At 41.2% G+C, this 24,960-nt stretch overlaps 1 protein-coding gene, 1 non-coding gene and 1 pseudogene across 2 annotated transcripts in view; 1 reads left to right on the top strand and 2 right to left on the bottom strand.

The window, feature by feature from the left end:
• PAK5 (p21 (RAC1) activated kinase 5) overlaps positions 1–24,503 on the bottom strand; it is a 421,808-nt gene extending 397,305 nt beyond the window's left edge. Inside the window, exon 1 of the mRNA XM_019973040.2 lies at positions 24,384–24,503. The gene's annotated coding sequence lies outside the window, so the exon portion shown is untranslated. The remainder of the gene's footprint in view (positions 1–24,383) is intronic.
• On the top strand, positions 955–1,063 carry LOC139186663 (small nucleolar RNA SNORA1). The gene has a single exon (XR_011570339.1). It is a non-coding gene; the product is annotated as a small nucleolar RNA SNORA1 (small nucleolar RNA).
• LOC109567944 (large ribosomal subunit protein bL33m pseudogene) lies at positions 16,744–17,270 on the bottom strand (annotated as a pseudogene).
• Positions 24,504–24,960: the final 457 nt, after the last annotated feature.

Genomic DNA, 24,960 nt, shown 5'->3' on the forward strand with positions numbered 1-24,960 from the left:
AGAAAAAAAAAATCACCAACATTTATTGTATATCCACATATTAAAATGACCAAGACTTGTTCCTCTGCCCTCAGCATACCTGTTACACACTCTTCTTTCTCCATGCAAAACTATTTTTAGTCCAGGGTTTCTAGGAAGACCTAGATTCAAAATCATGTTTATTATCCATGGCAATATATATAAATTTTATTTTGATTTTCTCCAATTTTCCCTACTTTGATGATATCTGTTCCCTCCCTTAAAAATGACCATGGCCTGAGCCACATTATTTGGGACACAGAGTTCCATTAATGCCTTGGAGGAGATGCCTTACCCACTGGTCCGCCACTGCCCTAAAAGAATGTAATTGCATTACATGGGTAAATGATTTACTCCTGGGGAATATATCATTCTTTCTGATGCATTACAAGGTCAATTGTAGCCTTACTCCTGTCCCAATTTTCAGCATTAGATGCGTTTAACAGTTACATGCTTAATTATCTAAGACTCCATTTCAGCACTTATATCATCTCATCCATTTGGATATGACTTTGAGTGCAGCTTACTCGGACTCAGTGCCCTACTACCCAGTGTACACATGCTGTTATCATCTACAACAATAGATGGTCCAACTTACATTTGGCCAGCAAAGAATGGAGCCTTTGAGAACTTCTGAAAGATCTGTGAAAGTTTTCAGGAACAGGCTAGCAAATAACAAGTATGGATGCATGAGCCCTTTAAGTCTACATGCCTAGGACTCCCAACAACCGGTACACAAATACCCAACACTGCCAGCCCAGTGGGATGTCTAATATCCAAAACTGAACTTCTGATTTCTCCCCCAGAAACATACTTCTCCAAGCTTTCCCTTGCTTAGCTGAAGACAATCCATTGTTGGAGTTGCTCAGACCAAAAAACCTTAGCATCATTCCCAACTCCTCTCTGTCTCCTATCTCGAACCAAATCCTGAGAAAACACCACCTTCAAGATATATGCAAAATTAACATGGCTACATTGAGAACACAGGTTTTGCTTCCATCATTGTAATTCTATTGCAGTGGTGACAATGAGACCTGTAACTTTCTTTTTTTTTTGCAAGGCAGGAGACCTGGGTTTGATCCCTGGGTCAGGAAGATCCCCTGGAGAAGGGAATAGCTACCCATTCCTGTATTTTTGTTGGGGAAATCCATGGAAAGAGGAGCCTGGAAGGTTACAGTCCATGGGGTCATAGTCAGACATGACTGAAGGACTAACACTTTCTTTTCACTTTCACGAGTAAAAATTGGATATAACAAGGCTTTTCAACATTACAAAAGATGAAGGAATGAACAGCAATGTACTTGCTATATTTAACTTCTAGCATCCTATAGTAAATTGCTTGAGGAAATTGGATCCCAAAGATTATGGGTAAGGAATTTTGAAGCGTGTCTGTACCTCACCAAAGCCCAACTAAAAGAATTATGGACTGACAGCTGTGGACTGAGCAAAATTTCTTTTTGAAAGGGCTATGGGAGCTTGGAGTGCTGTAGTTCATGGGGTTTCAGAGTTGGAAATAATTTGGCAACTGAACAAAAAATCTTATCTTGAAGATCATGATTTTGGAGGAACTAAGGTGATTGGCAGTGGACAGAATCAGAATATGTGAAATTCCTTAAAAATTTATTGACTTAAACAGTTTTTCCTAGCTTTTAGTTTTGTTGATATTTCTTATAGTCTCCTTTGTTTCTGTTTCATTTATTTCTGCCCTAAACCCACAGCAAACATTATCCTCAATGGTGAAAAGTTGAAAGCATTTCCCCTAAGGTCAGGAACAAGACAAGGGTACCCACTCTCACCACTACTATTCAACATAATTTTGGAAATTTTAGCCACAACAATCAGAGAAGAAAAAGAAATAAAAGAAATCCAGATTGGAAAAGAAAAACTAAAACTCTGTTTGCAGATGACATGATCCTCTACATAGAAAACCCTAAAGACACCACCAGAAAATTACTAGAGCTAATCAATGAATATAGTAAAGTTGTAGGATATAAAATTAACACACAGAAATCTCTTGCATTCCTATATGCTAACAATGAAAAAACAGAAAGAGAAATTAAGAAAACAATTCCATTCACTATCACAATGAAAAGAATAAAATACTTAGGAATAAATCTACCTAAATAAAAAGAAGACCTATATATATAAAACTATAAAACACTGATGAAAGAAATCAAAGATGACACATCGATGGAGAAATATACCATGTTCATGGATCAGAAGAATCAATACGGTGAAAATGAATATACTACCCAAAGCAATCTATAGATTCAATGCAATCCCTATCAAGCTACCAATGGTATATTTCAGAGAACTAGAACAAATAATTTCACAATTTGTACAGAAATACAAAAAACCTTGAATAGCCAAAGCAATCTTGAGAAAGAAGAATGGAACTGGAGGAATCAACCTGCCTGTTGATTCAGACTATACTACAAAGCCACCGTCATCAAGACAGTATGATACTGGCACAAAGACAGAAATATAGATCAGTGGAACAAAATAGAAAGCCCAGAGATAAATCCACACACCTATGGACACCTTATCTTTGACAAAAGATATATATGGATCATTGCAAGAATATACAATGGAGAGAAGACAATCTCTTTAACAAGTGGTGCCAGTAAAACTGGTCAATCAGTTGTAAAAGAATGAAACTAGAACACTTTCTAATACCATATACAAAAATAAACTCAAAATGGGTTAAAGATATAAATGTAAGACCAGAAACTATAAAATTCCTAGAGGAAAACATCGGCAAAACACCCTCTGACCTAAATCACAGCAGGATCCTCTATGACCCACCTCCCAGAATAAAAGGAAAAATAAACAAATGGGACCTAATTAAACTTAAAAGCTTTTGCACAACGAAGGAAACTATAAGCAAGGTGAAAAGACAGCCTTCAGAATGGGAGAAAGTAATAGTAAATGAAGCAACTGACAAAGAATTAATCTAAAAAATATACAAGCAGCTCATGGAGCTCAATTCCAGAAAAATAAACGACCCAGTCAAAAAATGGGCCAAAGAACTAAACAGACATTTCTCCAAAGAAGACATACAGATGGATAACAAACACATGAAAAGATGCTCAACATCACTCATTATCAGAGAAATGCAAATCAAAACCACAATGAGGTACCATCTCATGCCAGTCAGAATGGCTGCTATCAAAAAGTCCACAAACAATAAATGCTAGAGAGGGTGTGGAGAAAAGGGAACCCTCTTACACTATTGGTGGGAATGCAAACTAGTTCAGCCACTATGGAGAACAGTGTGGAGATTCCTTAAGAAACTGGAAACAGAACTGCCATACAATTGTATTGCTGGGCATACAATTGCTGGGATTGAATGCCCAGCAATCTCACTGCTAGGCATATACATCAAGGAAACCAGAATTGAAAGAGACACGTGTACCCCAATGTTCACCTCAGCACTGTTTACAATAGCCAGGACACAGAAGCAACCTAGATGTCCATTGGCAGATGAATGGATAAGAAAGCTCTGGGACATATACATAATGGAATATTCAGTTCAGTTCAGTTCAGTAGCTCAGTCGTGTCCAACTCTTTGCAAGCCCATGAATCGCAGCACGCCAGGCCTTCCTGTCCATCACCAACTCCCGGAGTTCACTCAGACTCACGTCCATCGAGTCAGTGATGCCATCCAGCCATCTCATCCTCTGTCGTCCCCTTCTCCTCCTGCCCCCAATCCCTCCCAGCATCAGAGTCTTTTCCAGTGAGTCAACTCTTCGCATGAGGTGGCCAAAGTACTGGAGTTTCAGCTTTAGCATCATTCCCTCCAAAGAAATCCCAGGGCTGATCTCCTTCAGAATGGACTAGTTGGATCTCCTTGCAGTCCAAGGGACTCTCAAGAGTCTTCTCCAACACCACAGTTCAAAAGCATCAATTTTTCAGCGCTCAGCTTTCTTCACAGTCCAACTCTAACACCCATACATGACTACTGGAAAAACCATAGCCTTGACTAGATGAACCTTTGTTGGCAAAGTAATGTCTCTGCTTTTAAATATGCTATCTAGCTTGGTCATAACTTTCCTTCCAAGGAGTAAGCGTCTTTTAATTTCATGGCTGCAGTCACCATCTGCAGTGATTTTGGAGCCCAGAAAAATAAAGTCTGACACTGTTTCCCCATCTATTTCCCATGAAGTGATGGGACCAGATGCCATGATCTTCGTTTTATGAATGTTGAGTTTTAAGCCAACTTTTTCACTCTCCTCTTTCACCTTCATCAAGAGGCTTTTTAGTTCCTCTTCACTTTCTGCCATAAGGGTGGTGTCATCTGCATATCTGAGGTTATTGATATTTCTCCCAGCAATCTTGATTCCAGTAAAGAATGCATTTGAATCAGTTCTAATGAGGTGGATGAAACTGGAGCATATTATACAGAGCATATTACACAGTCAGAAGGAAAAACACCAATACAGTATAATAACACAAATATATGGAATTTAGAAAGATGGTAACAATGACCCTATATGCGAGACAGCAAACGAGACACAGATGTAAAGTACAGACTTTTGGACTCTGTGGGAGAAGGCGAGGGTGGGATGATTTGAGAGAATAGCATTGAAACATGTATATTACCATATGTGAAATAAATCACTAGTCCAGGTTCAGTGCATGAGACAGGGTACCCAGGGCTGGTGCACTGGGAGATGGGAGATGGGATGGGGAGGAGGTAGGAGAGGGGTTCAGGATGGGGAACACATGTACACCAATGGCTGATTCATGTCAATGTATGGCAAAACCACTACAATATTATAAAGTAATTAGCCTCCAATTAAAATAAATTAATTTACAAAAAAATAAGTAAACCATTTTGCCTATATTACATGTAAAAAAAATCTTTACACTTTGTGCAGAAAAATAAAAAGATAAATGAGAATTGGGTGACTTCTCACAACTGTTACTGCTACAAGCCTAGTCAAGTCATCATCATCTTATTTGAATCTATCACGTCCGCCAGACTTCTTCCTCTGCCCCTCTCAAGAGAGGCCAAAGTGACTCATTTAAACTATGTCAGCTTCTGAACTCTGCTTAGATCTCTCCAGTGACTGCTCTCCTCCCTGACCCCATCTCCTTCTGCTCCTGCCCTCATTCACTCTGTTCCAGCCACACTGGCCTCTCTGTACTTCCTCAACCAACTGGGCATCCCATCCTTTGCATGGGGCTCTCTCTGCCAGTGATGCTCTTCCATATGAAACAAGGGTAGTTTACACAGGTACTTCACTTTCCACCTTCAAGCGCCACCTTCTCACTATTTCAATCCTCCATTTAATACTGCACCCCTTCCTGCCACCATCTCAGCACTTCTGATCCCTCTTAATGACCACTCTATTTTTTCAAAGCACAAATCCCCTTCTTACAGTCTATGCATTTACTTCTGATATTTATTGTCTGCTGTCTGTTTCTTTCCACACAGGAGGAATTTGCATCTCTGTTCACTGATGTGTCCCCATCTGCTTAAGGGCCACCCCAAATAAACACTGTGGTGCACAGTGAATGCCTACTAAATGGATGAATGACTAGCTGGGGACAGCAACTGTAATATATTTCCTATTTTTCCTCTAATCTATCAAAGGACAAACCAGAAGCAAGCAGACACCACCCTGATAGGGAGACCCAATTAGCCTCTTCATTTTAATCCTAGCTGTTAAGTGATTAACTTAGACTGAAGGTTTTTCTGTTTCCTGGTGACACAGAATGTGCCAATGTGCTTTGAAATAAAATCGAGGTCTGGGGAAAAAAGGGAGGGGGACTACTTTCTGAAGTCTTCTCTCACTCCTCTAGCTCAAGCAAATAAAAACTCTGGGGATAGCTCTGGACTTTTCTATCTCATTCGTTTTTCATTACTTGTTTTATTATTACTTTTTAGTAAGGCACAGGGATGTCATTATTCTCTGTCACCCTAGGGGATTCCAATATTGACTTTGAGATTTTTCTAGCCATTCTATAGAATGCATATTATTTATAAGGTTCTACTTTACTTCTGTGGGCATATTTGCATTCTGAATGTTTTAGATTTTCCAGATGATAATGTCTTATGAAATATGATAACATCTTTTTGATATTCCCATTGTTGTTCAGTTGCTAAGTCATGTCTGACTCCTTGCAACCCCATAGAAAGCAGCACACCAGGCTTCCCTGTCCTTCACTATCTCCTGAAGTTTGCTCAAGTTCATGTCCATTAAGTCAGTGATGCCATCTAACCGTCTTAAGACTATAAGATTTCTTTTTCCATTTTGGTTTAATTCAAATGAAAGAGGATTTTTTTTTTCACAAAGTTGAAAAAACATTGAAAAAATTAGTTGCTGAAGCCTATGTAACTGTGCAAATATTCCCACCAAATGCCTGCAAATTCTATCCTTTCAAATTTCATACCATCACAGAACACTTAACTCTAGACTTTTTTTCTAGGACGAAATTTTTTAAACATCTCTCTCTAAAATGTCACTCACCTTACAGTTAAATAAACTGGCTTATTTCGGGAAATGGCATGAAGAAGAAACAATACACAAGAATAAGAGGATCCCAAAACGTAGAACAGTCTTCTGATTCAAAGATTACAAATGTGAAAGATGTTAAGGACCAAAAAGGGTAATATAAACAAGTAAAATGGCCAGAGAGCACACAGTAGGGAGCACTGGGGACTGCAGCAAAGTGAATATTCCATTATCTAATCTATGCTGGAGGCAGCTGCTACTCAGCGCTCAGCCACAGGGGATGGTGGCCATGAGGAAACATGGTCAGCGTTGCCAAATTTTGTACTTGTGTTTAGATGATTTTTTTTAAAAGGAGCCCCTGAATTTTTAGGAGAAACATCATATTATGTATGCCAATCACAGCACATCTAGGGCATAAGACTAGAAACTCTGCTCTAAATTGGCATTGTCAAATGTTTAGTTCCTAATAGAATTCACAGTGCTCTCCTATACCTTCCAGCTTTAAAAAGACAGCTCAACTATATTTCATGGATAGTAAAAGTCTCCCATTGCTGTTCGCTAGTTTGTGGTTCCCTGATTCCTAGTTGTTAGTGGGCTCTTGGTGGTGAGTGTTTCTATCAGCCAGTGTAGACTGCTAATATGCCAACACAGGTACTGTGGCAGGAGTCCCTGTGAAAGTAGACACGCACTGCTATCATGGAGACTAACTATATGCTGCCTTTAAAATCCCTGTGGTTATCACCCAAGAATCTTCTATTTCTGAGAATATTTCCTCAAAAACATGGTCACATGTTTTTGACATGAGACCCTGGATCCCACACTGGAGAAACCTTTGGTTAGACCACTGACTGATTAATTTCCATCCCAAGCTTTTTGGTTTTTCTCACTTCATAGCACATCTGTTACTAAGGAAACAAGTACCAAAGATTAGGGCAGAACTGAATAAAACCCCAGATTTCAGTATAAAAATCAATAAATGCTCAAGCAGGAGTCACATCACCAACCAAGAATATTCATACCAGGTTTGGGACAAAGGAACAGGGGGTGTAAGTTGCATCCAGTAATCAAATAATTGTTCTTAATGTTTTTCAAGAAGTTGAGTTTATTTATGCTATTATTGGAAAAGAAGAGAAGTAAAAGGTAAAGGAGAAAAGGAAAGATATATCCATCTGAATGCAGAGTTCCAAAAAACAGCAAGGAGAGATAAGAAAGCCTTCCTAAGTGATCAATGCAAAAAAATAGAGGAAAACAATAAAATGGGAAAGACTAGAGATCTCAAGAAATTTAGCAATACCAAGGGAACATTTCATGCAAAGATGGGCACAATAAAGGACAGAAACTGCATGGAACTAACAGAAGCAGAAGATACTAAAAAGAGGTGGCAAGAATACACAAAAGAACCATACAAAAAGGATCCTAATGACCCAGACAACCATGATGGTGTGATCACTCACCTAGAGCCAGACATCCTGGAGTGTGAAGTCAAGTAGGCCTTAGGAAGCATCACTATGAACAAAGCTAGTGGATGTGATGGAATTCCAGCTGAACTATTTCAAATTCTAAAAGATGATGCTGTTAAGAGTGCTGCACTCAACATGTCAGCAAATTTGGAAAACTCAGCAGTGGCCACCGGACTGGAAAAAGTCAATTTTCATTCCAATCTCAAAGGCAAAGCCAAAGAATGTTCAAACTACCGCACAATTTCATTCACTTTACACACTAGCAAAGTAATGCTCAAAATTCTCCAAGCTAGACTTCAACAGTACGCGAACCGAAAAACTCCAGATGTTCAAGCTGGATTTAGAAAAGGCAGAGGAACCAGAGGTCAAATTGCCAACATCTGCTGGATCACAGAAAAAGCAAGAGAATTCCAGAAAAACATCTACTTCTGCTTCAGTGACTACACTAAACCCTTTGCCTCTGTGGATCACAACAAACTGTGGAAAATTCTTAAAGAGATGGGAATACCAGACCACCTGTCCTGCCTCCAGAGAAACCTATATACACGTCAGGAAGCAATTTAGAACCAGACATGGAACAACTGACTGGTTCAAAATGGGGAAAGGAGTGTGTCAAGGCTGTATATTGTCACCCTGCTTATTTAACTTATATGCAGAGCACATCATGTGAAATGCTGGGCTGGATGAAGCACAAGCTGGAATCAAGCTTGCCAGAAGAAATATCAATAACCTCAGATATGCAGGTGACACCAATCTTATGGCAGAAAATGAAGAGGAACTAAAGAGCCTCTTGATGAAAGTGAAAGAAGAGTGAAAAAGCTGGCTTAAAACTCAACATTCAAAAAACAAAAATTATGGCATCTGGTCCCATCACTTCATGGCAAATAGATGGGGAAACAATGGCAACAGTGACAGATTTTATTTTCTTGGGCTCCAAAATCACTGCAGATGGTAACGGAAACCATGAAATTAAAAGACGCTTGATTCTTGGAAGAAAAGCTGTGACCCACCTAGACGGCATATTAAAAAGCAGAGACATTACTTTGCCAACAAAGGTCCATCTAGTTAAAGCGATGGTTTTTCCAGTGATCATGTATGGATGTGAGAGTTGGATTATAAAGAAAGCTGAGCGCAGAAGAACTGATGCTTTTGAACTGTGGTGTTGGAGAAGACTCTTGAGAGTCCCTTGGACAGCAAGGAGATCAAACCAGTCCATCCTAAAGGAGATCAGTCCTGGGTGTTCATTGGAAGGACTGATGTTGAAGCTGAAACTCCAATACTTTGGCCACCTGAGGCAAAGAGCTGACTCATTGAAAAAGACCCTGATGCTGGGAAAGATTGAGGGCAGGAAAAGGGGACGACAGAGGACGAGATAGTTGGATGGCATCACCGACTCAATGGACATGAGTTTGAGCAAGCTCTGGGAGTTGGTGATGGACAGGGAAGCCTGGTGTGCTGCAGTCTGTGGGGTCACAGAGTCAGACATGTCTGACCGACTGAACTGAACTGATTTTTGGAAAGCTGGCTCTTAGCTTACAGTTTGCTTCATTACGTTTCAGTATACATAGAATGTTTACTTTATATCCATATCCAATATTAGAATCTGTCTCTAACCAGAAACAGAGAATTAATCTTTCCTTCCATGTGTCTTTCTTTTATCAAAAGTAGAAAATTATTACTAGCATACAATTTTTTTTAAGTAAATGACTTAGATCACATTATTGCTAGGTTCCATTTCAGAATTTTAAATCATGGCATTACTCTTCTTCATTTGCACTCATTTTTTAGCCTAGGTAACATCCATCCATCCACAAACTCTATTAAAAATGAAGACCTTTAGTATGGATGCATAAAGCGAGGTGCTAGGGGACTCAAAGATGAAGAAACCAGGTATCTTCCTTAGGAATTATCAGTGTAGTACAAGAAGGGAGTCAAGGAAGAAAATAGCTTCAAAAAATACTGTGATGAATGCCTTGAGAGGTCTCCCAGTGAAGGAGTCCTCGAGCCTAGAAAAGAAGATAAAGGCCTCAAAGGCCTCAGGCCTGCACAAAGAAGATAATGGCCTCAAGGGCCCTTGCTGAACCACCTGACTTCGGGGATGACACCACTGAACTTTAAGTCCCACCCCGCCCCTGTTCATCCACAAACTGCCATCTCAGCTAAAGATTACCCAGAATGCACCGCCTGACTAAGTCTTCCCCTATTGCTTCTGCAAAACCTCCCCTTAAATATGAAGCCTCCTTGACCTAGCACGCTCTGCCTGGTCCTTAGACCGGCTGTCGCCCCTCCTTGCCTAAATAAAGGCAGCCTCTGTTGAGGTCGTCTCCCTTTCTTCACCACCTTGTCTGGAACTCTACCTACACCAGAACCCTGTGGAAGAATGTGGAGGACGTGGACAGCTCCACACTCCCAGGTGGATTCCCAGGAGGTTCAGTGGTAAAGAATCCTCTGCCAATGTAGGAGATGCCCTGAGACTTGGGTTTGCTCCCTGGGTAGGGAAGATCCACTGGGGAAGGAAATGGCAACCTACTCAAGGATTCTTGCTTGGAAAATCCTAGACACAGAGGAGCCTGGAGGGTGACAGCCCATGTGGCCACAAAGAGTCAGATACAACTGAGCATGCACACACAGGTAGCTGGTAGGAAATTTTCAGTGAGAAGGTGATCACCGGATGACAAGATGTTCATTTTGGAGTGGTAATGATGGCAAAGCAGAGACGGGAAGTTGGTACAAGGTCTAACTGAGAGATATTGCGGGGAGATGCAGTGGGCCAGGGAAGGGCTGTTTAAGAAAGTTAAGCTGATGAGACTCAGGGACTCCTTAGCTGTGAGAAGGGAGAGTGCACTCTTGCCTGGAGCATAAGACAGGACCCAGCTTGGAGCTTGTTGTTCAGTTACTGAGTCATGTCAGACTCTCAGGCAATACTTTATAGCCCACCAGGCTCCTCTGTCCTGATTTCCCAGGCAAGAATACTGGAATGGGCTGACAGTTCCTACTCCAAGAGATCTTCCCAACCCAGGGATGGAACACGAGTCTCCGGCATTGGCAGGTGGATTCTTTACCACTGAGTCACTGTTGCGGAGAAGAAGCCAATCTAACTCCATGTTGGAAGTGTTTCTTTGACTTGCTTTTGTTATAACCATATAGAAGGGCCTGCCTCAGAGAATTCTGCCCCTCTGCCTGATGGTTAAACTAAAGTGCCTTTGTACAGAACCTGTCCACCTATAGATGATAGGAAGCAAGAAATTAACACACCCACTGCCTGAGGCTTGACATTCTAGGAGATGTTTGCAAGATGAATGACCTTTTTACTTTGCTTCCTTACGTCCCCCCAATGTCTGATCTACAAAAGAACCTGGGATTCAGACCCTAATAAGATGGTTAATCAGAGGCACTAGCCTGCCATCTTCTCTGTCATCTGGCTCTGCAGTTGGTCCCTTCCTTGCTCAGCCCTTGTCTCTTGGATTCATTGGCCCATCGTGTGGCAAGCAGAGGGAGCTTGGACTTAGTAACACCACCAGGGAAGCCCAACTTGGAGGTAGCTAATAACTTAAAACTTTCATAACAGGCAAAACAAACTACTGTTTAACTCAAGTTATGAATAACTGTTATTTCAATATTATTGGAAAAGTCCTTTTTTGTTTTCATGTCTCAAAAAGCTAGAGGAGAATGAATAATGTACTGAACACCACACTTTCCTTTCCAGAGGAGAAAAGCTCTACATTCCATTTCTGTAAGACTTTCTTCTTTAATCCCCTCCTCCATCAGTGTTTATGTTTTTCAAAGGTAAATTATATCCACATAGCAACTGTTCCTACTTTAGAGGAAGATGCTTTCTTTGAAACATATGAAGTATAAGTTTTCTCCACTTCACTTGCAGGAAGCTCTCTTCCTAGGTCAGTAAACTGCAGTAGAGCTAAATTAGGCAAGGAGGCAACTCACTTAAGAAAGATTAGCTGGGAAATCCATTTGCACGACACAAAGGACCATCCTTAGATGCAAAGGGATAGAGTTCCACCTAGAAAATAGTTAAGGCGTTTCTTAAATAGAATGCCAACCTTGAATGTGAATTGAGAAGTGATGCTAACAAAGAATGAAGATGTGAACACCCGAACTTACCCCAACCCTCTCCCATCTGTAATTGATTAAAAGAGTGACGGAACCAATAATGTTGGGAAAAGCCATCTCAGTCCAGTTGGATGGGGATGCAACAGAGGCTTAGGGATATCAACTGTGCTCTACAGGAAAGACAAAGGGACTCTGCCCATTCACCTTCATCATCAAGGACACAAATGGTAACTTCCTTCAAGACTGAAAGAATCCCAGAGCTGACATCTGTTTTAAACTGTAAATTAAAACAGTTAAAATTTGTTTTTTTAATACACACAACTAAATTGATTCCTGGTTTTGATCATTCCCTTAATCATAATACTGAAGACAGCAAGGCAATGAATAGCATTCCTTGCCCTTTTCCTGACAAATCTGCATGAACCACAATGCAGAATCAGAGGATTCAAGAGTCAAAGTGGGTTGATTAATGCAGTGATTCTTGAATTACTGAAGGTTCAAGGATGCCAAACAAAACTTTTAATCTACTGAGTTGCTTGCTGTATGCAACAGTCTATGTGGACACTGGGCCCAGATGAGGAAGGGTTTGACTCCTCTGCATGACTGCCTTGAGTAACCTACTTTATAGAGCTTTCATGATGATTAAGATTCACAGGTAAAATACTGGGATGAGGGTTTAACATATCTCCTTCAACATGTTAAGTACAACCACAGGAGTGCAAGCCACTTTTCTTATAATCTACATTGCTACTGCATGAGCAGCAAGTTGTGCGTATGTGTATATGTGTGCATAGCTCAGTGCGGCCTTTCTAAAACAGTCACCTGAGCAGGTGCAATCCTGACACTGGAGAGGACAACAGCACCAGGAGTCTCAGTGACTATACAGCTAAATATTCAAATATGATGTTGTTGTTGCTCAGTCACCTAGTCATGTGCAACTCTCTGAGACCCCATGGACTGCAGCACACTAGGCTTTAAATATGATAAACCAAGCTAAAAATTGCTAAGTAGGTTCTATAAGCCTAGTCAGACAAATATGCCTTCAAAACAATGTAGAAACTCAGGCTTCAACTCAGAAGCCTGGGATCCCAGAACGCGGCTAAGTAGAGGGTCCCAGTCTCTTGTCCCATTGCCTTGATCCTTCTGCCCCAGGCTTCAGGTTCTATAAGTGGACTACGAGCTCCATCCCACCTCTCACTAATAAACAATCCTTCCTTGGCCTGTCTTGGGCCCCAGAGCCTCCTAAGAGGGGAAGTCTGAGGCCCCAGGAATGCAAAGCAGGGTCCAGTGGGGGCCAAGGTGGGCTCTGAGTGCAGGGGGCTTGGCTGCACAGGTGCCAAGAGGTGGGAGAACACAGCAGGTAAACTCTTTACTATACAGTATCCAGGGGATCCCTTGGTAATTTAAGATTTCCTGTTTTTAGTGCAATTAAAGAATAATTATCTTTTTCTTTTTTTGCATCCCATTTGCAAGTGTCCTCTCCTCAGGGAAAAGGTTATAAAAAGCTATAAAGGCAACATAAACCTGGGCATTAAATTACCTGGACAACCACAGCCATGTCCTAAGTATGATGAGAACTGCAAGAAGAATACAGATTGATTTATGGGTGATTTTTTAGTGTTACATACCAAAAGTTGCTTCCCTGGTGGCTCAGAGGGTAAAGCATCTGCCTACAATTTGGGAGGCCTAGGTTCAATCCTTGGGTCAGGAAGATCCCCTGGAGAAGGAAATGGCACCCTACTCTGGTACTCTTGGTTGAAAAATCCCATGGACGGAGCCTAGTAGGCTACAGTCCATGGGATTGCAAAGAGTTGGACACACGACTGAGCGACTTCACTTTCACTTTCTTTCACCAAAAGTTAGGGGGCTCTCTGGTGGCTCAGCAGTAAAGAATTTGCCTGCAATGCAGGAGACACAGGAGACGCAGGTTTGATCCTTGGGTCGGGAAGATCCCCTGGAGGAGGGCATGGCAACCCACTCCAGTATTCTTGCCTGGAGAATCCCCATGAACCCAGGAGCCTGGCAGGCAACAGTCCACAGGGTCACAAATAGTTGGACACAACTGAAGTGACTTAGCACACACGCACGCACCAAAAGTTATTTGAGCTCAGACCCATCATTCATAGTCGACTAAATTCAAATATTAAACAAATAAACAAATAGATAAGAAGAACTGACTCATTTGAAAAGACCCTGATTCTGGGAAAGATTGAAGGTGGGAGCAGGAGGGGATGACAGAGGATGGTTGAATGGGATCACTGACTCAAAGGACATGGTTTGAGCAAGCTCCGGGAGTTGGTGATGGACAGGGAGGCCTGGCGTGCTGCAGTCCATGGGATTGCAAAGAGTCAGACACGACTGAATGACTGAACTGACTGACTGAAACTCAAACATGACTAAAAGACTTGCTCAGAGTTAAGATAATTCAAGATAAAAAGAAGCCTAGACTCATGCTGGTGCTCCATCTATTTCCAAACTATATTTCTTGTTTCTGCTAAACTGTTTTCTTCAGAGCATCCTTTCACTGGCTCTGGTTTCACTTGAGAATAGTATCTTTCTTTCAAAATACCTGTGCAGGGATTTCCCTGGTGGTCCAGTGGCTAAGACTCAGCTCCCAGTGCAGGAAGCCTAGGTTCGATCCCTGGTCAGGGAACTAGACCCCACATTCTGCAACTAAGAGTTCCCAGGCCACAACTAAAGATCCTGCCTGCCACAACTGAGACCCTGAGCAGCCAAATAAATAAATATTTTACAAAAACAAAAACCTACCCATACATGAAGATCAAATCTGAAAAGCCAGCTTCTTCAGGACATGTCCTGCTGACTCCAGGAGAAAACTGCGTCTCTTATGTGGGGCACCACCATGCACACAGCACCACAAACCTTGGGCTCCTTGTGAATCTCCATCTCAGCAGCTGTGCCCTCTGCAGGGGAGGTGTGGAGGCCTGCAATTCAACCCTGTTGGCCTCCAAGTCCTGGGCTAATGGGCATTTTTATTCTTCCTGTTTGGTTTGATATGGGTCATTGACCTTCCATCCCATCTTTTTTAGTTCTATCAGCAGAAAGAAGACCATGGGACTGCCAGTCAAGGTGCCTAACCGCCCCCCCCCCAACCCCGTGATGGCAAGTGAATTGCAGCCTGGGGAGTGGGGCCAAGCCCTAAGCACAAAAAACACTGGCCTGGGGCCCAGCCCGGGCAAACCCCTTGTGCATGGGCCTGTTTCTCTAGTCCATGATATCTAGACTCTAAAGCTGGCTAGGTTCTGGTTTGTTTGCAAGCCTGTTTTTTGGAGGTGGTGGTGGTTGTTTTGAGGGGACACTCCCATTCCTGGCAATTCTTTTAGTTATCTGAGAGCCTTATAGTAAATTCTTTCTTTACTAGAGTTTCTTTCATTTGCATGCGAACTAAGAGTCATTGCCAATATACTTGGCAGAGCCCCTGACACAAGAGTTAACCATGAGTGTCACATACTGAGTCATTATAACCTAAATATGTATCATCACCATATCTGTAAAACAGTGATTTTTTTTTTCTAACTCATAAAACAACATTCAGTTCAGTTCAATTGCTCAGTCGTGTCTGACTCTTTGTGACCCCATGAATTGCAGCACGACAGGACTCCCTGTCCATCACCAACTCCCGGACTTCACCCAAACTCATGTCCATCGAGTCAGTGGACTCATGTCCATCCAGCCATCTCATCCTCTGTCGTCCCCTTCTCTTCCTGCCCCCAATCCCTCCCAGCATCAGAGTCTTTTTCAATGAGTCAACTCTTCGCATGAGGTGGCCAAAGTATTGGAGTTTCAGCTTTAGCATCATTCCTTCCAAAGAACACCCAGGACTGATCTCCTTCAGAATGGACTGGTAGGACCTCCTTGCAGTCCAAGGGATTCTCAAGAGTCTTCTCCAACACCACAGTTCAAAAGCATCAATTCTTTGGCACTCAGCTTTCTTCACAGTCCAACTCTCACATCCATACATAACCACTGGAAAAACAATAACCTTGACTAGATGGACCTTTGTTGACAAAGTAATGTCTCTGCTTTTCAATATGCTATCTAGGTTGGTCATAACTTTCCTTCCAAGGTCATAACTTTCCTTCTTTTAATTGCATGGCTGCAGTCACCATCTGAAATTATTTTGGAGCCCAGAAAAATAAAGTCTGACACTGTTTCCACTGTTTTCCTATATTTCCCATGAAGTAACGGGACCAGATGCCATGATCTTAGTTTTCTGAATGTTGAGCTTTAAGCCAACTTTTTCACTCTCCTCTTTCACTTTCATCAAGAGGCTTTTTAGTTCCTTTTCACTTTCTGCCATAAGGGTGGTGTCATCTGCATATCTGAGGTTAGTGATATTTCTCCCGGCAATCTTGATTCCAGCTTGTGCTTCTTCCAGCCCAGCGTTTCTTATTATGTACTCTGCATATAAGTTAAATAAACAGCATGACAATATACAGCCTTGATGTACTCCTTTCCCGATTTGGAACCAGTCTGTTGTTCCATGTCCAGTTCTAACTGTTGCTTCCTGACCTGCATATAGGTTTCTCAAGAGGCAGGTCAGGTGGTCTGGTATTCCCACCTCTTTCAGAATTTTCCACGGTTTCTTGTGATCCATGCAGTCAAAGGCTTTGGCATAGTCAATAGAGCAGAAATAGATGTTTTTCTGGAACTCTCTTCCTTTCTCCATGATCCAGTGGATGTTGGCAATTTGATCTCTGGTTCCTCTGCCTTTTCTTTTCTTTTTTTTTTTATTTTAATATATTTTATTAAGGGCTATAAAAATATCCAGAAAGATAAATAAATGTGATGCAATGGTATATGTCCTAATATGAAGAACTTGTTTTCACTGCATTGTTTTCCTTCACAATGGCCTTCAAATCACAGGAGGCAGTGATTCCATGCCATTTCCTCTTCTTTTATTACACGCTGCAGATTTCTGAATCAGTATCCCACCCTAGATCTTCTCATTTATAAATCAAATTCATTTTCAATCCATTGTTTAGAGGGAGCGTATTTTTTTCTGTTCCACAAAGAGGACTTTTTTTTTCACTACTGGATCGTAATGCAGTAGAGTCAGTTTCTCCCATAGTCGGCTTCTCTTAGTGTTGAAGGAAAAACCTGTTCCAGCTTGGCTCACCATTTTCACCAGAATTGTTTTTGACTTGCTCTTGGCAAACGTAACCACCGACAGGAACATGGCGACAGTACCCCTGAAGACTCGGTAACGGGCCCGAAGGTCCAGCAACAAACAACTCCTCTGCCTTTTCTAAAACCAGCTTGAACATCTGGAAGTTCACAGTTCATGAATTGCTGAAGCCTGGCTTGGAGAATTTTGAGCATTACTTTACTAGTGTGTGAGATGAGTGCAAATGTGTGGTAGTTTGAGCATTCTTTGGCATTGCCTTTCTTTGGGATTGGAATGAAAACTGACCTTTTCCAGTCCTGTGGTCACTGCTGAGTTTTCCAAATGTACTGGCATATTGAGTGCAGCACTTTCACAGCATCATCTTCCAGCATTTGAAATAGCTTAACTGGAATTCCATCACCTCCACTAGCTTTGTTCGTAGTGATGATTTCTAAGGCCCACTTGACTTCACATTCCAGGAGATCTGGCTCTAGGTGAGTGAGCACACCACTGTGATTATCTTGGTCGTGAAGATCCTTTTTGTACAGTTCTTCTATTTTGAAAAATTCAGGGAGGTATGAAAAATATAAGCCATACATATTTTTACTGTCCAAACACTGCCTAATTTTGTTTTTGTTCCAGTTTTCATACATCTATATGTGATATTCCTGAAATACATATCATTGTAATACAGCAGTGCATTTGGTTATTTCTAGTTAAAACTGTTGTGAAAGCTGTTCCTTGTTATTACATATCTTTGAAATGACTCCTTTTAATACGTGTCATAGTCTATCCTTTGGGGGACTTTATTTTGGTTTTCACATGACTAAATTTATTCTTACTAGATTTTATTCCTCTTGTTTTTCTGAGGTTTATTTATTTATTTGTTTATTTTGGCATGGTGGGAAAAATTAAGAGAGCTTTACTTTTAATGCAGTGATGAGACAGTTGACCACTTTCTGGCTTTTATTGTCTTAACATGGTTTAAAATATCAATTTAAACCTCCAAAGTAGGGTACCCTAGGCTGTCTCCCACATTTGGGGGCACTTTTTATAAAACAGTGAAATCCTGCCACTTGGAGGCTGTTGTTTCTTTCTTCAACATGAAGGGAAACTTTAAAATAGCTTTAACCCACATCCAATTTTCATATACATTGTTTTCATTTTTTTTATTATTTCAGACTATTATCACAATCCTCAATGTAAGTTTTTGTCTGCATCTACTTCTTTAGCAAACACTATTGTATAATTCTTCCGCCAGTAGTAAAGCAAATGTCCTTCTCTCTGCATCCTTGCCAGCACTGAGTATTTTTGTATCTACATAAACATACATACATTTTGCTGGTTTAATCCATGAAACATAGCATATAACTTTTGTTTTAATTTCCATTTCTGTGATTAATAGTAAGAATATTAAATATGTATGTTAGCCTTTTTCTTCCTTTTGAATTATTCAGGTATGTGGACAATTCTGTTGGCATGTTATTTTCTACTTACTGATATCTATGAGTTCCTCAATGTGATTATTACATTAACTGTTCTGTTATGCTTGGTGTCCATGTTTTTCTCCATAATTACTTTTTGATTTACACTGTATTTTTTGCATGCAAATGTTTAAAATATATTCAAATCTATATTTTGCTTTGTGATTCTTTCCATTAATTTTATATTAAAAACTCATTCCCCTAAAATTATTAAATATTTTCTTCTGACTTTCTCATCTGGCAAATGAACTTTCCAATTTGGAATTTAGTCTAGTGAGTCATGTAAACAGAGGTTCTTAGTTGAATGTTTTCTGTATACTAAGCCAATTTGCTTGATTCTTTGGTCAAATATTCCTGTTTCAAAATGCTTTCTCCATCGCAGTTCTGTTTCCAAAAACTACCTGAGTCTCTTTGCAATCTATTCTATTCCATTGAGCTAACTATTGATTTTTACACCAGTACTACTCTGCTATAATGATTGTAGTTCAATGACTGTATTTATTTTTGTTTCTGGAAGGGCAACCCACCCCAACTCCCATATAAATTCCTCTGCAAATTTTTCTTGACTATTGTCATACAGTTATTCTTCCAAGTGAATATTAGAATCATTTTGACAAGTTTTTCCAAATCTCAATACAATAAAACTATATAATTGATCATGGAAAAATAACCATATCAAATATCTATCTTTCTAATACTAAGGCAAGTTTTCATTTGTTTTTGATTTTATGTGTCTAAGTAAAATTTTATAGCTTTCCTACGTAAGTCCTTAGATACTTTTTCCTCCAAGTATTAGTGTTTTATGTACATTTCCAATTTTCTTAGATAATATATATTTGTATGGATTCATAAACAGAATCATTTTCTATTGTATTATTTTTTGTTGGTAAATATTAGCACTTGAGGTAATCCTTGATTTCTGAACATGTATATTATAAACCAACCACTTTACTGAACCCTCTTATTGGTTTCTTAGGTTTTAGTTGAGTAACTGTGTATCCATCACTTTTAAACAAAATTAAGATACAATGTCTGACTTTTTTCTTGCTTAGATAAAAAGTAATACTTAAGCATATGCATTAAATGATACTTTCATTTATTTTTAAAAATTACCTTTTTGCAACTACTAAAATGACATAAAATTGAGGCCAAACCAGAAATGCAAAATATAACCCGTGTTCCTGTATTGGGCCACCTCCATTTCCCTTGGGTCCTCAGTCTCGCTATTCAAAACTACCAAAAAGTCCTCTAAATGAAAGATATTAAGTCACTTCTCACTTGGATTAAACAGGATAGACAAAACAATCCAGCTGGTGATTAAGAATTTTGACAATTGTGGAAGACAAAGAAATACACCAGGAACCTATCCTCACGTAGACAGCAATTTGTCTCTTATTTTAACCCCAGAGACAATAGGTAGGATAATTTTTAAAGTAGAACAGGGTCCAAACCTAGATATTTTCAGAAAGCAATTGCATGCATTTCCGTATATGAGCAGATTCTGTTTTCCTCAGATAAACCTAAGTTCCTTATTTTGAAAGATCAGGATAATAGTATCTAATTATTAATTCATCAAGTATTTGTCGTGCATCTAATCTGGATTTTGTATTATTGGGAAAGACTGGAGAACCATCTGTAAAAATAAGAGTTAGGAAGGAAGAGAACTTGAAAAGGGAAAGTGTTAGTCACGCAGTCGTGTCCAACTCTTTGCGACCCCATGGACAGTAGCCTGCCAGACTCCTCTACCCATGGGATTTCCCAGGCAAGAATACTGGTGTGGGTTGCCATTTCCTCCTCCAGGGGGTCTTCCAAACTGAGGAATCGAACCCAGGTCTCCTGCATTCCAGGAAGATTCTTTACTAGCTGAGCCAGCAGGGAAGCCCCTAGGAAGGGAACCTAGCACATAACAAAAGCTCAATAAATAATATTATCATTACCTATTAGGATTATTTATTGTTAATCTCTAGAAGGCTAAAAGTCTAGTTCACCACTATATTCCTAGGGCCAAGCATGGAAAATGTTAATGTCCAACAAATATTCTGTTGAAATATTTGAATATTTGTTGACTGAAATTTTTTCAAAAGTCTCAGTTGTCAAAAAAATATTTTGACTTCATTCTTAACTGCTCACTTGAAATCAGTTCTTCAAAGATGCATTTACTAAAGCCAAGAGTACTCCTCTCAAAGTCAGAATGAGTTCTAAATTGCTCTTTTTATATAGGTAGTAAAGAAAATAGTTTCTAAAATATCATATCTTTAAGTTGGCACAGAACAATGCTAGGAGGAAGAGTACTCATTCCTTCACTCATTGACCATTTATTAAGCATCTTCTGCATGAAAGACACAAAACAAATGGTCATCACAGAGTTTACAGAAATTAAATGAATAGCCAAACAAATAAATAGGAAACTGCAAATTTTCAGTGCCATAGAAGAATAGAAAGGTGATGAGAGATTTGGGTTCATGAGGAAAAGAGATCAAGGAGACACAATTGAGTACAGCTTGAACTGGCAACGCATGGGGCATGCTCAAGAAACAGATTGGTATGACAGTGGTAAGAGGAAGAGGTGCCCAGGAGGAGACCAGAAAGAATCTCTGGAAACTGTCCCAGGTACATAATGAATCTTCTGCAGGGGACTGACTTGATTCTACCTGTTCTGGATGAAGAATGGGCGGCCCAAGCTGGGAACCGGGAGCTGGTAGGAAGCCCTACTAGTGGACCAAACAAAAGACAGTAACAACTTGGATGGAAATAAGAACTTATCAAGAGTTTATACATAGATATAGAAGACAGAACTTGCAAAAAATTGGTGATAGTTTTTGGTTTGGAGGACAAAGGGAACAGAGGCATCAGAGATGATTTTTGAGTTTCTGGCAACTCCCTGGACAGTGGTGCCATTTACCAGGATAAGAAAGATTAGAAAGTTGTTAAGATTGGTGTATTTTTGTGACTGTTATTTTTGTTGTTTAATATGGTTTTATGCTGTCTGTTTGCATTGTGTTAGTGGGGAAGCAGAAAGGGAGGAAGGCAAACATTAACAAATCCATCTAGGCTAGGGTATATCAGCTATGTTACCTGTTTAAGATTGAAACCCTAGATTACCTTGGTTTCTAGACAAGTGACATTTGTATAAATGAGGTACCTCTGAATACTGTTTTTCTCTATCATGTTTGGGTATATAAAAATTCAAATATATTGCCTGGATTAAATAAGCTTTAAAGTCTTTTCACAAAACATACTATTTTATCTTTATGTCCTACTGATACTGACATAATACTAATACTGTCATTAAATACCTATCATAGGGTATACAGGGCTGAATAGAATTCCCCCCAAATTCATGCCCAACCAGAACCTAAAAACGTGACCTGATTACAAAACAGGATCTTTGGAGATGTAATCAAAGTTAAGTTGAGGTCACACTGAATTAGAATGGGTCCTAAATCCAGTATGAATGGTGTCCTTATTTATAAAGGGGGGAACTTCACAATGTGAAGATGAAGGTAGAAATTAGTTATGCTGTCCCAAAACAAGGAATACCTGGGTCTATCAGGAACTGGGAGAAGCCAGAAAGGATCCTCCTCTTGAGGCTTCCAAGGAAGAATGGCTTTGACTAAACCTTGATTTTGAACTTCTAATCTCCAGAACTGCAAAAGAATATATTTCTGACATTTTAAGCCATCTGTTTGTTGTTTAGTCACTAAGTCGCATCTGACTCTTCGTGACTGACAGGCTCTAGTCGGGAAGATTAAATGAGATCACATATTTGAACTTATTTAGCTTAATACAGGGCATATAGCATATGTTAAATAAACATCCATTTTCCTTCCTCTGATAATGATCACCACCACTGGTTGTGGTTTATAAGTAACTCATACTTCTACCCAATTTAGGTTAAGTCTTAGCTCTAGGCTGGTTTTACAGCTGAGGAAACTGAGGCTTGGGAAAGTTAAATAGCTTGCTCAAGATCACAAAGCTTAATAGGGAAGAGTCAGAGCTCAAACTCAACTGTCTCACCACCAAGATGAGATCCTAGAATACTTGCCTCTCACACCTGCAACATTTTAGTAAAATGACAGAGGAGAGGCACAAAGTGTTTTCAACATCTGCAGTTCTCTCTCACTTTATTAACAAGTTTAGGGATCTAGTACAATTCAACTCTCCCCATTCACAGAGAAGCACAAAAATATAAAACCAGTGCTATCAGTGAACTTCACTTTCTACTGCTCCCATCAGCAGTGCTTCTGCTTTGCACATATGAATTTGAAGTCAAGGCATTATCACCAGATTGGACATTTATGGTTTTAATTTAATTAAATGCATTTTTCTCAAGTTTCTCCCGTTTCATTTTGGTGATACTGACTCATTCTTACCACCTAAAGAGATGATAAAAATAAGTACTGGAAGCACGGAGGGAAGTGTGTCTAAACTTCATAGTCACAGATGTCCATCCTTTACAAATCGAAAAATAAAAGCACATTCTAAATTTACCTTTCCTCCTTAACTCAGTGAGTTGTAGGTCTGAATAAATCAGACATACAAATGTAAGGTGCAAAGCTGTTATTATGCAGTTTCAATTTCATAGAATTCTAGTGTAGGAGGGACTTCTAAAAAGTGGTGTGGTTCATCTGGACTCAATTAAGACAGTTATTTACCTGCCACCAAACCCTAGAAAGGAAAAGGATGCTCTGAGAGATTCTGAGAGTTACCTAAGACCGTATATCTATTTTTGGGGGGAACCCTTTGGAACACGGGTTTCCCGATTTCCCCGAAAGTATATTTATCCTTCTAAAGCTGTCATTGACTATTAAAGATGACATTGTCCTCTGGCTTTGTGCCAACTTTTCTTTTTCTTTATTAATTTGGCCTTAAAAAAAGAAGAAGAAGAAGAAGAAGACCAGTATAGATAACATCCCAATGCTTCAAATTCCCTTAATTGACATCTAACGTGGAATTACCTTGCATCCCACGTTTAAAGCTCCCGATATGCACACATAGGTTCAAGAAAGGCCAACATGCTTCTCCTTCAAACTGGGCACTGATAATCTCTGGACTTTTCAAGTTTATCCTCCAGAAGGTTAACATCGTAGGCAATTTTGACAAGAGTTTGGAACCGAGATTCTCTTCCACGCTCTGTCCACACCCGTGCCCACGAGCAGAAGTTCTCTCCATTACAACCCACCACACGCGCGCGCGCACACACACACACACACATACCAAGGCAAGTAACAAAGGAAAACAGTCCCATAAAGCCTCAGCTATTTCATTCTCCAATCTACACCTGTCAAGAGACAAAAACCAAACGGGAATCCTTCCCTGGCAATATGTCCAACACTCCTCAGAGAAGCACGCACCGCGGCACCCCCGGCGTGCGCGGCTGTATACACAAAGAGCCGGTGCTGGGTTTGCCCGCGGTCCGGGGGACCAGCACATTCCCAGGACTGGTATCCTGGTATCTCCCCCATGCCCTCCTGCTCAGCAGAAAAGAACTATCCTTTATTTGACCCGCAGAGAGCCCAGGCTGGATGGCAGTGAATGGGCGTGGGGGGCGGGGGGCGGTTCCCGAATCCATCCCCTTCAGCCAGTCGGTCCCCAGCCTTTGGCATCTCCTAGCAGATGCACAATCGCGCGCTGTCACAGATGTCCGCTTCGCATCCTCTCCCGGCAAAGCCAGGTGCCCGGGTCCCCGCCGTGCGCATCCCCGCAAGCGCCCCTCCCCGCGCCCGTACCCACCCGGGCAGCCCCGCCGGGCGCGCCTGCCTACCTGGTGGCTTGGCTGTCAGTACGGCGGCGGAGCCTAGTCCCCCTCTCCTCCTCCGCGGCTACATCGCTCGGAGCGCCATGTTCCCGGTCTCCCCGGGCGCACGCCGGGCAACTACTACGGGCTGGGTAGGGGCAAAGGGGGCGGGGGCCGGCGGGAGGGGCCGGAGGCTGAGCCACAGCTTCCCACTCTCCACCCAGGCCTCCCCCAGCTACTGAGCATGCCCAGCTGCTCGGCTTCGCCCTGGGAGGACTTTGCAGGACCGCGCGCAGCTGCTCCGGGTTTTCGTGGCTGCCGGAGGGAGGCTGGCAGTAGCAGCTGCGGGGGGCGGGGGGCGGGGGTGGAGAAGTTGCGGGGGGCGGGGGGAGTGTCTCACGCTGTGGGATCTGAGCTGGAGAAAGCCCTTCTCGCTGATCTGATCCCACTTTCCCTCTGCCATCCACGGGCAGCTCCTGCACGCCCCCTCCTCATACACACTGTGCAGAAATTTTGTGCAGGGCCAAAGCTGGACTGAGCTTGAGGGCAGAGCAAAGGGCGAGAGGGCGGGGCCGAGAGAAAGGTCCTTCCGCTAGTCTTGGTG

Source organism: Bos indicus, chromosome 13 (genome assembly GCF_029378745.1).
Source record: "Bos indicus isolate NIAB-ARS_2022 breed Sahiwal x Tharparkar chromosome 13, NIAB-ARS_B.indTharparkar_mat_pri_1.0, whole genome shotgun sequence".
Classification (NCBI taxonomy): domain Eukaryota; kingdom Metazoa; phylum Chordata; class Mammalia; order Artiodactyla; family Bovidae; genus Bos; species Bos indicus.